We start from the raw sequence: 14,677 nt of genomic DNA, 5'->3' as shown, positions 1-14,677 counted from the left end.
AGATAGAGCATGACATACAACCTTTCAATTTAGTTCTATTATCAATTTTGCTAAGTTCTTTTTGTATCCGTTGTTAATGAGGAATCCTAGATGAGTTGTTTAAAATATCATACTCTATCCAATCCATTTAAGTTTAATTTTATCTTTACTGTCTCTTAAATGTGTTAGAGCATTTTACTATTGCACAATTGGATGGATATAACTTTGTGTATAACCCCTGCATAGTGAAATTCATAACCAGAGCAGAATGCACTACTGGGAGCTAGCTGAACATATATGTTAAGCTAATGTTAATCGAAAAACGTGTGCAGTAACCAATCACCAGCTAGCTCCCACTCCCAGTAGTTCATTGCTGCTCATGAGTCTACCTAGGTATGCTTTTCAACAAATCATACAGAGAGAACAAAGAAAATGTAATAATAAAATAAATTGAAAAGTCTCTTAAAATTGCATGCTGTAGGTTTAAGATATTGTCATTATTATAGAAAAAATTGAGTACTATGACTGTAATAAATAAATATAATAATTAAAAGGCAATTTGAAGGTTTTTATCCTGTAGAAACTTTTATGGTCAGTTGTCACAGCACTCTTAGCATTCAGTTTGTATATTAAGAATTCTAGTAGTACCAGGGTTTTATTATATATATATATATCTCTGATGAAGCGCATGTGAGCATGCGGGAAACGCGTCAGATCCAACCCTGCACACTGTGACTGTGTATCTCACCTAACTGTTCATTAAAATAACCACTTTGGAACCAGAGTTTGCAGTACCTTGTTTTTCTTCTTCCTAATACTATATATATATATATACTGTACACACATTTGATGTGGGATATATTAGTAGTCTATAAGAATACTCTGTATAATCCTGACACTATGGGGTGTGACCAAACCTTTCTGTGCAGGAATTATCTGGACCCCAATTTCACATTGTGCATCAAGGATATTTAAAGGACAGGGGAAGGGATGGGAGGGCATCTAGACTGAGACCATCCTAGATAGCTGGGAACTCATCTAATAGCCTCCCCTAATGAAACCATTCGGATGGAGCATGCAATTTTAAACAACTTTCCAATTTATCTCTTTTATCAAATTTACTTTTCTGTAAAGACATGTGCACACTCCTGAGCTCTTAGGAGCCTAACTAGTTCTATCAGCCAATCGGAATTAAGGTAGAAAAAATCCTATTGGCTGATTGGATCAGCTAATAGGATTGAGCTTGCATTCTATTGGCTGATTGGAACAGCCAATAGAATGCCAGCTCAATCCTATTGACTGATTGCTTCAGCCAATAGGATTTTTTCTACCTTAATTCCGATTGGCTGATAGAATTCTATCAGCCAATCGGAATCTAAGGGACGCCATCTTGGATGACGTCACTTAAAGAGATATTCATTACGAAAAAGCCGTCGTTTGAAGAGGATGCTCCGCGTCGGATGTCTTGAAGATGGACCCGCTCCGTGCCGGAAGGATGAAGATAGAAGATGCTGTCTGGATGAAGACTTCTGCCCGTCTGGAGGACCACTTCTGCCGGCTTCGTTGAAGACATCTTGCTGCTTGGATGAAGACTTCTCCCTGTAAGTGAATCTTCAGGGGTTAGTGTTAGGATTTTTTTAAGGGTGTATTGGGTGGGTTTATTTTTTAGGTTAGGGCTTTGGGCCTGCAAAACAGCTAAATGCCCAAATGTCCAAATTTTTTAGTTAGTATTTTATTTGGGGGGTTGGTTGTGTGGGTGGTGGGTTTTACTGTTTGGGGGTTGGTTGTATTTTTTTTACAGGTAAATGAGCTGATTACTTTGGGGCAATGCCCCGCAAAAGGCCCTTTTAAGGGCTATTGATAGTTTAGTTTAGGCTAGGGTTTTTTTTGGGGGGCGGGGCTTTTTTATTTTGATAGGGCTATTAGATTAGGTGTAATTAGTTTAAAGATCTGTAATTTGTTTTTTATTTTCTGTAATTTAGTGTTTTTTTGTGTGTGATTTAGCTAACTTAATTTATTGAATTGAATTTAATTTAGTTAATTTATTTAATTGTAGTGTAGTGTTAGGTGTTATTGTAACTTAGGTTAGGTTTTATTTTACAGGTCAATTTGTATTTATTTTAGCTAGGTAGTTATTAAATAGTTAATAACTATTTAGTAACTATTCTACCTAGTTAAAATAAATACAAACTTGCCTGTAAAATAAAAATAAACCCTAAGCTAGATACAATGTAACTATTAGTTATATTTTAGCTAGCTTAGGGTTTATTTTATAGGTTAGTATTTAGTTTTAAATAGGAATAATTTAGTTAATTATAGTAATTTTCTTTAGATTTATTTAAATTATATTTAAGTTAGGGGGTGTTAGGGTTAGACTTAGATTTAAAGGTTAATACATTTAATGGCTGCAACGTTGGGGGCGGCAGATTAGGGGTTAATAAGTGTAGGTAGGTTGTGGCGACATTGGGGGCGGCAGATTAGGGGTTAATAAATATAGTGTAGGTGTCGGCGATGTTGGGGGCAGCAGATTAGGGGTTAATAAATAAAATGATGGTTGTGGCGATGTCCAGAGCGGAAGATTAGGGGTTAATAAGTATAATGTAGGTGGCGGCGATGTTAGGGACGGCAGATTAGGGGTTAACTAGTGTTTGCGAGGTGGGAGTGCAGCGGTTTGGGGGTTAATATGTTTATTCTAGTGGCGGCGATGTCCGAAGCGGCAGATTAGGGGTTAATATTTTTATTTTAGTGTTTGCGATGCGGGAGGGCCTCGGTTTAGGGGTTAACAGGTAGTTTATGGGTTTTAGTGTACTTTTTAGCATTTTAGTTATGAGTTTTATGTTACAGCGTTGTAGTGTAAAACTCATAACTACTGACTTTAGAATGCGTTACGAATCTTGGAGGTAGAGGGTGTACCACTCACTTTTTGGCCTCTCAGGACAGACTCGTAATAGCAACTTTATGGAAGTCCCATAGATAAAAAGGGTTTACGAAGTTTACGTAAGTCGGTTTGCGGTAAGGCCAAAGAAGTGTGCGTTGCCCCTAAACCTGCAAGGCTCGTAATAGCAGCGGGCGTAAAAAAGCAGCGTTAGGACCTGTTAACGCTGCTTTTTTACCTTAACGCACAACTCGTAATCTAGCCGATAGTTATATGCAAGCAGACTGGAGCATTTTCTTTTTACACATTTATGTCCCTAAAAATATATTGTAATCATATAGCATGCACCTTATTTGACCTTCCACTGTTCAGAGCTGCATAGTATCTTGGTGCTTTATAAATAAATAATAATATAACATTTGAATTGCAGCTAAGAATTCTGGGTGCTAATTTGGAGATGCCCATAATGTATCTTTATTTTATATTATCCCTCGTCATTTGCTGATTTTTGACAGCTAAAGAGATCTCTGTTTGAAACGTACAAGAGCAAAAATACAGCATAGGAAATATGATTTATATCTACAGTAAATTGGGATATTACATCTTTCCTTAAAGGGCCATTATACACTCATTTTTTCTTTGCATAAATGTTTTGTAGATGATCTATTTATTAAGCCCATAAAGTTTTTTTTTTTTTAAAAATGTATAATTTTGCTTATTTTTAAATAACATTGCTCTGATTTTCAGACTCCTAAGCAAGCCCCAAAGTTTTATTTGAATACCGTCAGCTACCTTCTCCAGCTTGCTCCTGTTTGTGTAAAGGGTCTTTTCATATGCAAAAGTAGGGGGAGGGGGGGAAGTGTCTTATTTCCCACTTGCAGTGGGCTTTCCAGCTACATTTTCAAAAGAGCTAAACTGAAAGCTTCTAAGTATGTTTTTAAACCATTTTATACTGGATTTTTATGTCAGTATCTGTGCATCTTATTCTTTATAGTAGTGTCTATTACATGCAGTTATATGAAAATGAGTGTATACTGTCCCTTTAAGAACACACATTTCACCAATGACAGTTTGGTTTAATTAACATCATACAACCTTGACGTTTATAGCTCTATTAAGTGCATTTCTGGTAATGGTGTGGTGAAATACACTTCTTTTAATACTCCTGTATTAATGTATATATATTTTATATTTTGTATTATATTGCACAGCCTTACAAAATGTTTTGTGACAATTTACAAATAAGGAAAATACAGTTTTCATTAGTAAGGATAGTTGTTTTTTTTTATAATAGGTCATAAAATAGTTTGACCCCCTGCAGTGGTGGTATCAGGGGATATAGTAAGGGAATTTCATAAGTCGGGACAGATATGACAATACGTCTTGGGTCTAATCCTGGGGAGACAGTATGTTATTGTCTGAGAAGGGGGCATTGGGATCTGATCTCTGGACAGAAAACTCTTTGTAAGTACAATAGTTTTCTGGATGTGTGTGAGCATTTTTTTTTTAACTATTTACTCCATTTTTTCATAATATAATATTTTATATAAAACCCAACACCACCAACCCAAAAATTGTACACCCAATATATACAAACAAACACATACAAGTTTACATGCATAAACACAAACATATATTCATAGCAAAATACCTTCTTAAAAACATTCCATCGATAGTGTGATGATTTAGTAAGCAAAATCTACTATTACAACTCATTTGAGGCATGTCTTTGGATTACAAAACAGCAGCTATAGATGCTAAATGTAGTCAAGCAACTTGAAGAGAGAGGATTAAAAAAAAATTGCATGCATTGTCTGTCTGTCCAGGACACAGAAAAGCTGCAATAGCTGGAATGTGACTTGACCCTTGACCTGCACAAGCTTCACAGCTTAGAGGGAGCAGTGGCTGCGGCGCCCCTAAAAGGATGGGCCCCTGCGACCCTTGTAGTTATGCCTCTTGATGAAGCAGTGTACAATTGAACAAAAACAACACTCCCATTGCTAAATTATTTCTATCTAGTCTGGTATAAAAAAAACAAATCTTAGAAAAATATCAATGTCAATTTTACTATGAAACAAAGTAGAATATATGATTTCCAATGTTAATGCTCAAGTTTTACTGTCCATAACTCTCCTACAAAGGGGTAAAAATTCATAGTTTCCAACAGTCCCTGATTTCCAGGGACAGTCCCTGGATTTTGTTGTATGTCCCTGGATATGTCCCTGAAAATCTCTTTTGCACAACATTTGTTGTTTGCATATATATATATATATATATATATATATATATATATATACACACACATACATATATACAGATAGATAGATGATAAATAGATATAGTGTATTATTTAAATATAATTCATTCCTAATGGAATATTGTTATTATTATTGAATGGGTTCACATATTATTTGTCTTTCTAATTTTGATGATGTGTTGTAAAAATAACCATATGCCCAGAATGTGTTCCAGAGACTGGGTAGGTATAAGAGCTTGTTGCTGTAATCTGTATAATAAACTATGGATAAGTCTAAATTATACTATTACTTTCAAATGGGTGTGTTTTGATTGCAGAACTGAGGGGGCGGAGCAGTTGAACAGTAGGTCGTCAATACTCCAGTAACCCGCTTGCTTGCTCTGCTGCAAAGTGTCCCTGGAATTTTTTTTTAAATGTTGGCAACTATGAAAATTGTAAGCATAACCTAACCAGCTATACCATGGTTTTGTTTTAATAGTATTCTACATTTCAAGTAACATTTCATAAATTTCTAGTCTGTCGAATCTCAAATAATGATATCTTTCGAGAATGAGAGTATGATCAGCCTGAGCTTGCCAATCAGTTACAAAAGGGGGATAAATGTGTTTCCACTTGGGTGGGAAAAACATAATTTATGTAAGAACTTACCCGATAAATTAATTTCTTTCATATTGGCAAGAGTCCATGAGCTAGTGACGTATGAGATATACAATCCTACTAGGAGGAGCAAAGTTTCCCAAACCTCAAAATGCCTATAAATACACCCCTCACCACACCCACAATTCAGTTTAAGGAATAGCCAAGTAGTGGGGTGATAGAAAAAAGGAGTAAAAAGCATCATAAAAGGAACTGAAAATATAATTGTGCTTTATACAAAAAAACATAACCACCATAAAAAGGGTCTCATGGACTCTTGCCAATATGAAAGAAATGAATTTATCAGGTAAGTTCTTACATAAATTAAGTTTTCTTTCATGTAATTGGCAAGAGTACATGAGCTAGTGACGTATGGGATAGTAATACCCAAGATGTGGAACTCCACGGAAGAGTCACTAGAGAGGGAGTGATAAAATAAAAACAGCCATTTTCCGCCGAAAAAATTAAATCCACAACCAAAAATAAAATAAAATAAGTTTTTTTCTCATAATTGAAAAGAAAAAACTTGAAACATAAGCAGAGGAATCAAACTGAAACAGCTGCCTGAAAAACTTTTCTACCAAAAACTGCTTCCGAAGAAGCAAATACATCAAAACGGTAGAATTTAGTAAATGTATGCAACGAGGACCAAGTCGCTGCTTTGCAAATCTGATCAACTGAAGCTCCATTCTTAAAAGCCCACGAAGTGGAGACTGATCTAGTAGAATGAGCTGTGATTCTCTGAAGCGGGGCCTGACCCGACTCCAAATAAGCCTTAAGAATCAAAAGCTTTAACCAAGATGCCAAGGAAATGACAGAAGCTTTCTGACCTTTCCTAGAACCAGAAAAGACAACAAATAGACTAGAAGTCTTCCTGAAATCTTTAGTAGCTTCAACATAATGTTTCAAAGCTCTTATAACATCCAAAGAATGTAAGGATCTCTCCAAAAAATTCTTAGGATTAGGACACAAAGAGGGGACAAAAATTTCCCTATTAATGTTGTTAGAATTCACAACTTTAGGTAAAAAATTAAATGAAGTCCGCAAAACTGCCGTATCTTGATGAAAAATCAGAAAAGGTGACTCACAAGAAAGAGCAGATAATTCAGGAACTCTTCTAGCAGAAGAGATAGCTAAAAGGAACAACACTTTCCAAGAAAGTAGTTTAATATCCAAAGAATGCATATGCTCAAAATGAGGAGCCTGTAAAGCTTTCAAAACCAAATTAAGACTCCAAGGAGGAGAGATTGATTTAATGACAGGCTTGATACAGACCAAAGCCTGAACAAAATAGTGAATATCAGGAAGCTTAGCAATCTTTCTGTGAAATAAAACAGAAAGAGCAGAGATTTGTCCCTTCAAGGAACTTGCAGATAAACCTTTATCCAAACCATCCTGAAGAAACTGTAAAATTCTAGGAATTCTAAAAGAATGCCAGGAGAATTTATGAAAAGAACACCATGAAATATAAGTATTCCAAACTCCATAATCTTCCTAGAAACAGATTTACGAGCCTATAACATAGTATCAATCACTGAGTCAGAGAAACCTCTATGACTAAGCACTAAACGTTCAATTTCCATACCTTCAAATTCAATGATTTGCGATCCTGATGGAAAAACGGTGCTTGAGACAGAAGGTCTGGTCTTAAAGGCCAAGGTTGACAACTGGACATCTGGACAAGGTCCGTATACCAGAACCTGTGAGGCCATGCTGGTGCTACCAGAAACACAAACAAATGTTCCATGAAGATCTTGGAGATCACTCTTGGAAGAAGAACTAGAGTCAGGAAGATATAAGCAGGTTGGTAAAATCAAAGAACTGCTAACGCATCCACCGACCCCGCCTGAGGATCCCTGGACCTGGACAGGTACCTGGGAAGTTTCTTGTTTAGATGGGAAGCCATCAGATCTATTTCAGATCTATTTCTGGAAGACCCCACATCTGAGCAATCTGAAAAAACACATCTGGATGGAGAGACCACTTCCCTGGATGTAAAGTCTGACGGCTGAGATAATCAGCCTCCCAATTGTCTACACCTGGGATATGTACCGCAGAAATTAGACAAGAGCTGGATTCTGCCCAAGAAAGTATCCAAGATACTTCTTTCATAGCTAGGGGACTGCGAGTCCCACCCTGATGATTGACATATGCCACAGTTGTGATATTGTTTGAAAATAAATGAATGGTTCTCTCTTCAACAGAGGCCAAACCTGAAGAGCACGACTTGATTGGTAACCTCCCCTCTTGAGATTTCCAAACCCCTTGTGCTGTCAGAGATCCCCAGACAGCTCCCCAACCTGAAAGACTTGCATCTGTTGTGATTACAGTCCAGGTTGGACGAAAAAGAGGCCCCTTGAATTATACGGTGATGATTTAACCACCAAGTCAGAGAAAGTTGAACATTGGGATTTAAGGAAATTAATTGTGATATCTTTGAATACTCCCTGCACCATTGATTCAGCATACAAAGCTGGAGAGGTTTCATATGAAAACGAGCAAAGGGATCTCGTCCGATGCTGCAGTCATGAGACCTAAAACCTCCATGAAAATAGCCACTGAAGGGAATGATTGAGACTAAAGGTTATGACAGGCTGAAACCAATTTCATGTGTCTCTTTTCTGTTAGAGACAGAGTCATGGACACTGAATCTATCTGGAAAATCTATCTGGAAACCTAAAAAGGTGACCCTTGTCTGAGGAAACAAGGAACTTTTTGGTAAATTGATCCTCCAACCTCTTACTCTACCTGCTACATCTTTGCAAGCCCCCAAAAAACTGCTACCTTACAGGAATTTAAATGACTTGGATCTCACAGACTTTTCCACTCAACTGAATCCTCTGCTCTCTGACATTTCATCCCTCTCTTGTCCAAACCTTATGACTCTACAGTATAATTCGGCACTAAAATCAACACTTGACAAAACTGCACCATCCACTCTTCGACGTACATCAATCACTCAACGGCAACCGTGGCACACTAAACAGACCAGATATCTTCAGCGATGCTCACGGGCTGCTGAACGACAGTGGAGGAAATCACGCACCTGTGCTGATTTCCAACATTATAGATTCACCCTTAAGTCCTACAACTCTGCGCTCAGCCTAGCCAAACAAGTCTATTTCTCCTCCCTTGTGTCATCTCACGCATCCAACCCCAGAAAACTGTTCTCAACCTTTAACTCCCTTCTACGTCCGCCGGCCCCCCCGCCCACTACCAACCTCACTGCTCAAATTATTGCTGATCACTTCAAAAATAAAATTGACACCATTAGAAAAGAGATCTGCACCTCGCACCCCGCAAACCCAGCGATCTTACCCACCCCTTATATTAACAAAAATCTATGCTACTTCCCTCCTGTAACAGAGGAAGAAGTCTCTGCACTCCTATCCTTGGCTCATGTCACAACCTGCCCACTTGACCCTATTCCTTCACAACTTATTCCCTCTCTCTCTGCTTCACTAACCCCTACCCTAACTCATGTCTTTAACTAATCTCTCACTGCTGGCACATTTCCTGACACATTCAAGCATGCGTCAATCATACCAATCCTAAAAGAGCCCTCGCTTGACCCCTCCACGCCTTCTAACTATCGACCGGTCTCCTTACTTCCCTTTGCTTCAAAATTATTGGAACGACTAGTCTATAATTGGTTAACTCAATTTCTCACAACTAACTCCTTACTTGATCCACCACAATCTGGTTTCTGCCCTAAACACTCAACAGAAACCGCTCTTGCTAAAGTAACAAATGACCTGTTATCAGCTAAAGCAAAAGGCCATTACTCCTTACTAATTCTTCTTAGACACAGCCCTCTCCTGGTTTGCATCATGTCTTTCAAACCGCTCGTTTTCTGTTTCCTTTAACAACATATATTGTGATTCTATGCCTCTCTCAGTTTGAGTACCGCAAGGCTCTGTCTTGGGCCCCTTGCTTTTCTCTCTTTATACATCCTGCCTTGGAAAACTTATAGCCTCCTTTGGATTCCAGTACCACCTATATGCTGATGATACCCAAATCTATCTTTCCTCTCCTGATATCTCTCCCTCTTTACTCAACCAGATTTCTGACTGCGTCTCTGCAATTTTCTCTTGGATGTCTTCACACTACCTCCAACTCATTCTGTCCAAAACTGAGCTGCTTCTTATCCCCCCTCTTCGAGACATCCAACACCTGACATTTCTCTGATGGTTGGAGACTCTATTCTCAACACCTCACCCCAGGTCCGCTGCCTTGGGGTCACACTAGACTCAGAACTCACATTCAACCCACATATACAAGCGCTTACCAAATCCTGCCGTTCACACCTACGCAACATTTCCAGAATTCGTCCCTTCCTTACTCAAATAACTACAAAAATACTTATTCATTCCCTCATTTTGTCACGCATTGATTATTGCAATCTACTCCTAAATGGCCTTCCAAAACCCCGCCTTTCCTCCCTCCAATCTATTATGAATGCTTCTGCTAGACTCATTCACCTAAGTCGACGATCTACATCAGCTGCTCCGCTCTGCCAGTCTCTACACTGGCACCCCATACACTCCAGAATACAATTTAAAGTATTAGCCCTAACCTACAAAGCACTCAACAGGCTAACTCCCAACTATATTTCCTCTCTCATCGTGAAATATTCCGCATCCTGTCCTCTTCGATCAACCTCTGACCTACATCTCTACACTCCTGTTATCTCTACGTCCCACTCCCGCCTCCAAGACTTTGCACATGCTGCTCCTGTCCTCTGGAACTCTCTACCCCGCTCCATTAGAATGTCTCCAACCTTGTATAGCTTCAGACGATCCTTGAAAACCCACCTATTCAGAGAGGCGTACCATCTTTCCTCCATCCCGCATCCAAACCAAACTAATACATGTACATGAACTGCCTGACTCACTGCTGCAAATATAACTGATGTAACAAGCTACCCCAACCTTATGTCTCTGCACCCTAAACCTATAGACTGTGAGCTAGTACTGATAGATACATTCTCTGCATGTAAAAGCTTATCATGACAACTGTTACATACCACCGCTGGAGATATAATCTCCTCTAACTTACAACAGATACTTATCTTTGTTAGAACTGTTATCTTTGGTAGAACTGTTATCAGGCAGCAGGAATCCAACAGTGGTTTCTGAGACAGGATCAGAATGAGACATTTTGCAAATGTAAGAGAAAAAAACAACATATAAAGCAAAATGATCAATTTCCTTATATGGCAGTTTCTTGAATGGGAAAAAAAATGCAAACAGCATAGCCCTCTGAACATAGAAAAGGCAAGAGGCATATAGGATGTGGGATTTAAATAATGAAATTATTTGGTGCCAAGTATGACGCGCAACGTAAAATGAAATTTTTTGGCGCTAACAACATCCGGAAATTACGCAACTCGCGTTATGGCAGACGCAACCTTGTGCAAGGAAACTGGCATCAACTAAGACACCGGAAATGCCGAATTTGCATCAACGAACGTACCTTTGCGCCAAAAAAATTCTCGCACCAAGAATGATGCAATAAATATTAGCATTTTTCGGCCTCGCAAGCCTAATTTTGCCTGCGAAAATTTATGAAAACAGTCAATTTTGAAGAAAAGACTATACACCAGGTAAGAAAAAATAACTTCCTAAATAGGTTTTCCCAATTTTGAAACTTATAGTTTGCAAAGGGAAATATACATAAACCTGACTCATGGCAAATATAAGTGTACAATACATATATTTAGAACTTTACATTAATACATAAAGTGCCAAACCATAGCTGAGAGTGTCTTAAGTAATGAAAACATACTTACCGAAGACACCCATCCACATATAGAAGATAGCCAAACCAGTACTGAAACAGTTATCAGTAGAGGTAATGGAATATGAGAGTATATCGTCGATCTGAAAAGGGAGGTAGGAGATGAATCTCTACGACTGATAACAGAGAACCTGAGGCCTAGATTACGAGTTTTGCGTTAGAGGCTGTGCGGTGCTAACGAGCAGTTTTCCCTCACCGCTCACTTACCTGCAGCGCTGGTATTACGAGTTTTCAGAAACCCGTCAATAAAAGACAAGAAGTGAGCGTTGAGCAAAATTTTGCTCATTACCGCACTCCAATACCAGCGCTGCTTAAGTCAGCGGTGAGCTGGTCGTACGAGCTCGTGAACGATTTCCCCATAGGAATCAACAGGGAGAGCCGGCTGAAAAAAAGTCTAACACCTGCAAAAAAGCAGCGTAAAACTCCTTAATTCAGCCCCATTGATTCTTATGGGGTAATAAAATTTATGTCTACACCTAACACCCTAACATGAACCCCGAGTCTAAACACCCCTAATCTTACACTTATTATCCCCTAATCTGCCGCCCCCAACATCGCAGACACCTGCATTATACTTATGAACCCCTAATCTGCTGCCCCCAACATTGCCAACACCTACATTATATTTATTAACCCCTAATCTGCCGCCCCCGACATCGCCGACACCTGCATTATACTTATGAACCCCTAATCTGCTGCTCCCAACATCGACAACACCTACATTATATTTATTAACCCCTAATCTGCCGCCCCCAATGTCGCGGCAACCTACCTACATTTATTAACCCCTAATCTGCCGCCCCCAACGTTGCCGCCACTATATTAAAGTTATTAACCCCTAAACCTAAGTCTAACCCTAACCCTAACACCCCCTAACTTAAATATAATTACAATAAATCTAAATAAATAGTCCTATCATTAAATAAATTATTCCTATTTAAAACTAAATACTTACCTGTAAAATAAACAATAAGCTAGCTACAATATAACTAATAGTTGCATTGTAGCTATCTTAGGGTTTATTTTTATTTTACAGGCAAGTTTGTATTTATTTTAACTAGGTAGAATAGTTATTAAATAGTTATTAACTATTTAATAACTACCTAGCTAAAATAAATACAAAAGTACCTGTAAAATAAAACCTAACCTAAGTTACACTAACACCTAACACTACACTATAATTAAATAAATGAACTAAATTAAATACAATTACCTAAATTAAATTAAATTAGCTAAAGTACAAAAAAAAAAAAAACACTAAATTACAGCAAATAATAAACAAATTACAGATATTTAAACTAATTACACCTAATCTAATAGCCCTATTAAAATAAAAAGCCCCCCCCCAAAATAAAAAAAAACTCTAGCCTAAACTAAACTACCAATAGCCCTTAAAAGGGGCTTTTGCGGGGCATTGCCCCAAAGTAATCAGCTCTTTTACCTGTAAAAAAAAATACAAACAACCCCCCCAACAGTAAAACCCACCACCCACACAACCAACCCCCAAATAAAATACTATCTAAAAAAAACTATGCTCCCCATTGCCCTGAAAAGGGCATTTGGATGAGCATTGCCTTTAAAAGGGCAGTTAGCTCTTTTGCAGGCCCAAAGTCCCTAACATAAAAATAAAACCCACCAATACACCCTTTAAAAAACCTAACACTAATCCCCTGAAGATCGACTTAACGGGAGAAGTCTTCATCCAAGCCGGGCCAAAGTCCTCAACGAAGCCGGGAGAAGTCTTTATCCAAGCCGGGTGAAGTGGTCCTCCAAACGGACAGAAGTCTTCATCCAGACAGCATCTTCTATCTTCATCCATCCGACGCGGAGCGGGTTCATCTTCAAGACATCCAACGCAGAGCATCCTCTTCATCCGACGACTAAAGCTGAATGAAGGTACCTTTAAGTGACGTCATCCAAGATGGCGTCCCTTAGATTCCGATTGGCTGATAGAATTCTATCAGCCAATAGGATTTTTTCTACCTTAATTCCGATTGGCTGATAGAATTCTATCAGCCAGTCGGAATCTAAGGGACGACATCTTGGATGACGTCAGTTAAAGGTACCTTCATTCAGCTTTAGTCGTCGGATGAAGAGGATGCTCCACGTCAGATGTCTTGAAGATGGACCCGCTCCGTGCTGGATGGATGAAGATAGAAGATGCCGTCTAGATGAAGACTTCTGCCCGTGCCGTCTAGATGAAGACTTCTGCCCGTCTGGAGGACCACTTCGCCCGGCTTGGATGAAGACTTCTCCCGGCTTTGTTGAGGACTTAGGCCCGGCTTGGATGAAGACTTCTCCCGGTAAGTCGATCTTCAGGGGCTTAGTGTTAGGTTTTTTTAATGGTGTATTGGGTGGGTTTTATTTTTAGGTTAGGGACTTTGGGCCTGCAAAAGAGCTAACTGCCCTTTTAAGGGCAATGTCCATCCAAATGCCCTTTTCAGGGCAATGGGGAGCTTAGGTTTTTTTAGATAGTATTTTATTTGGGGGGTTGATTGTGTGGGTGGTGGATTTTACTGTTGGGGGGATTGTTTGTATTTTTTTTTACAGGTAAAAGAGCTGATTACTCTGGGGCAATGCCCCGCAAAAGGCCCTTTTAAGGGCTATTGGTAGTTTTGTTTAGGCTAGGTTTTTTGGGGGGGGGGGCTTTTTTATTTTAATAGGGCTATCAGATTAGGTGTAATTGGTTTAAATATCTGTAATTTGTTTATTATTTTCTGTTATTTAGTGGGGGGTTTTTGTACTTTAGCTAATTTAATTTAGAGAATTGTATTTAATTTAGTTAAAGGGACAGTATACACATTTTCATATAACTGCATGTAATAGACACTACTATAAAGAATAAGATGCACAGATACTGATATAAAAATCCAGTATAAAACTGTTTAAAAACTTACTTAGAAGCTGTCAGTTTGGCTCTGTTGAAAAAGTAGCTGGAAAGCCCACTGCAAGTGGCAAATAAGACACTCTCCTCCCCCTTCTTTTGCATATGAAAAGACCCTTTACTCAAACAGGAGCAAGCTGGAGAAGGTAGCTGACGGTATTCACATAAAACTTTGGGGCTTGGTTAGGAGTCTGAAAATCAGAGCAATGTTATGTAAAAATAAGCAAAACTATACATTTATTTAAAA

Source organism: Bombina bombina, chromosome 1, assembly GCF_027579735.1.
Source record: "Bombina bombina isolate aBomBom1 chromosome 1, aBomBom1.pri, whole genome shotgun sequence".
NCBI classification, from domain to species: domain Eukaryota; kingdom Metazoa; phylum Chordata; class Amphibia; order Anura; family Bombinatoridae; genus Bombina; species Bombina bombina.
Note: the sequence above shows the minus strand (reverse complement) of the source record.